The sequence below is a fragment of the Trachymyrmex septentrionalis genome, unplaced genomic scaffold (assembly GCF_001594115.1).
Source record: "Trachymyrmex septentrionalis isolate Tsep2-gDNA-1 unplaced genomic scaffold, Tsep1.0 scaffold83, whole genome shotgun sequence".
In the NCBI taxonomy this organism is placed as follows: domain Eukaryota; kingdom Metazoa; phylum Arthropoda; class Insecta; order Hymenoptera; family Formicidae; genus Trachymyrmex; species Trachymyrmex septentrionalis.
Genome location: NW_017306018.1, coordinates 3,162,848 through 3,165,382, shown reverse-complemented (window position 1 = coordinate 3,165,382; position 2,535 = coordinate 3,162,848). Strand labels below are relative to the sequence as shown.

The following is a 2,535-nucleotide window of genomic DNA, read 5'->3' as shown; positions in this document are numbered from 1 at the left end:
GTTAATCGGATTGTGTTTTAAGACTGAAAATTTAATCGGCGCGTGGATTGTAGAACTAGTCATGTATATATATATATATATATATATAAAAGTGTAGTGTTACAAGAATAGGGCTTGCAAATTGAAATTGCGTTTTGCTTCAATGTCGTGAGGAAGTTGTTGCCGTTAGTGCTTTTAGATTAACTCCGTCTGTCTACGCGATTAATGTAATGGTCGCGTACTTCGTAATAAAGTCAACATTGTCGCAACAACGGTGACCATTGAATTTCTCGCGGATATATCAAGATGACATCTTTTGCGTTCTCGATGCGCGTCGCGATAACAGTTAGAATACAGTTAGCTTTATATTCTAGTACGAAACAATGAAGACTCTCTAAAATTAAAGTGATACGTAATTATACTCTGTACTCTGATGCGTATCTCGATATCTTCTTTGCAGTTTTAACTTCGTTGTAAACTTTCTTTCGTACAATGCCGTTAGTGCAATGTTCGCGTTAGTTAAAATAATTTTTAAAGAAATATATATAGAATCTCCTAGTATCTTCTTATATGACAATAATAAATTTCTTGTCAAAGTTTAAAATAATTTATTCTTTGTCACCCACAAAATTCTTTCTAATGCCTCGTCGCGGAATTAATCGGTATGAAACATTTTATGTATGTTGTTCCATTTGATGAACTGAAATATTTGATGTATACAAATATAAATTATAGTTATATACACAGTTATAGTTCTTACGTGTGTGTGTGTTTTTTTTTAATACAGGAAGAATTTTGTGAAGCAACAAAAGAACTTAGGTGCATGAGAACGGCAATTGACGTTTGACATCTAACTGTCATACGAATCCGGCGATTTCTCGCAAAATCGAGATGGAGCTTCTCTCTTTATTTTCACCGCCTTAACCCAGAATACACACATTCATCTTTTCTATTATCTACGTTTTTATACGCACCCCTCTCCTCTCGTTGAACCCGGCAATTCCGGCAACAATGAGACGCAGTTTCCCATGAGAGGCATTTGTGACTCCCGATCTAATTAGTTTGCTCGTCGCGACCTTTTTTTTTTTTTTTAGATCATTAATGTTAATTAGAAACAAGTGTGTGAGTGGCGTGTGCAACAGGCACTTGTTCTCTTGTAAAAGTGTAAAAATTAGAGTGTTTTCTGGAATGTGAGACAATATGATCGAGGTGAGCGGTATTCAAATTAAAAAATATTGATAAAAGTGCAGTGTATAAATTTATTAATTATTTACTTTCGACGAATTAAACACACAAAACTATTTTCTTAATTTTTGTGTCAAGTTCATGATTGAAAATTAACAACTCTTGTTTACAGGGAATTCTTTTCTGTAGCGACTACTCTTGCGAAAAGCTAACGAACACCGGACTCACTGAAAGTTGCTTCGAAGCAAAGTTATTCTTATAAAATAAATAGAATAACAGCTGAGAACAAGATGTAGGATGCGGGTCGACATATCCTTGCGTGCGGCATTGTTCACACGCGCGTGCGTTAAACGAGGCGCTATTTTAATTATTGTCCCGTCTAACGGAATACCGCTTTGAGAAAATAGCCGGAAATTGCTCGCGTTCGCGATCACAGGCAAAAGCATCCATGCTGCATTCGCGACGCATCCTTGGTACCCTCAATGGATGCCACGCCGAAGATCGACACGACAATGCATTCGTGGACGCGTTCCGCAAAGCCGTACAGAAATCAGAGCGCGTATTCATCGAGCGTGTCGTTGGACCGGCGTCTACAATGAGATTTTAAGGCGTGAAACTTACTCTCTGAAACTTTTTAAGTGAATCTCATCTCTGAAGAGTGAAATCTCACTCTTAAAGATTAAAAATTAAGCCACCCTCTTTCTAAGATTAGCTTAAAATTCTCTTTACTCTTTACAGTTTTTATTTTCATCTCCCACCAACTATGTCACTATATATACATATGTATTTATATATTATATTTACACACGAATGTCTATTATTTTTATATTTTTCATTTACAATACAAATACTGTGGATGAGATTAATATGTTCAAACAAGTGCGATTAATGTGACCAGAACACGCCAAGTTTTTTCTTCACTAACAATCCAATCGACCATTTTAGTATCAATCCATCTTACGTTTCTTGCGTTACGAAATACTCGGCTGATTGCATTTATTTCGTATCCGTTTTTTAAAAGGAAATTAATGGAATGCAATATTCGATATCTTTTCTTTTTATCTTTTCCTTTTTAAGGGGGTTATTTTTCGAGATTTCCCTGCTTTTTGTAAACTTTCATAACGTCGCCGTTGATGCCCGGCCGTCGCCCGAAGTCGTAAGTAAGTACGGAGTAAAGACGTAATGCCAAAAAGGTTAATAAAACTCTCCTTTTTCTTCTCTTTGTGTGCGTAGCTCAGAACGAGCGAAATTTCGATCGAGTCTCTGTATGACTCGTGTGTGTTCTAGAGTTGAAACTTCATTCTTTTTTTTACTCGTTAAAATTTCCTGTATATAGACGCCGCTTAAGGTAAGCGTACCTTACCGGGTAAG

The 2,535-nt window shown here is 36.4% G+C and overlaps 1 protein-coding gene across 1 annotated transcript in view; it reads left to right on the top strand.

The window, feature by feature from the left end:
* LOC108755089 (unconventional myosin-Ie-like) overlaps positions 1–2,535 on the top strand; it is a 39,112-nt gene that overhangs the window by 26,573 nt on the left and 10,004 nt on the right. The gene's annotated exons all lie outside the window — the stretch shown is intronic.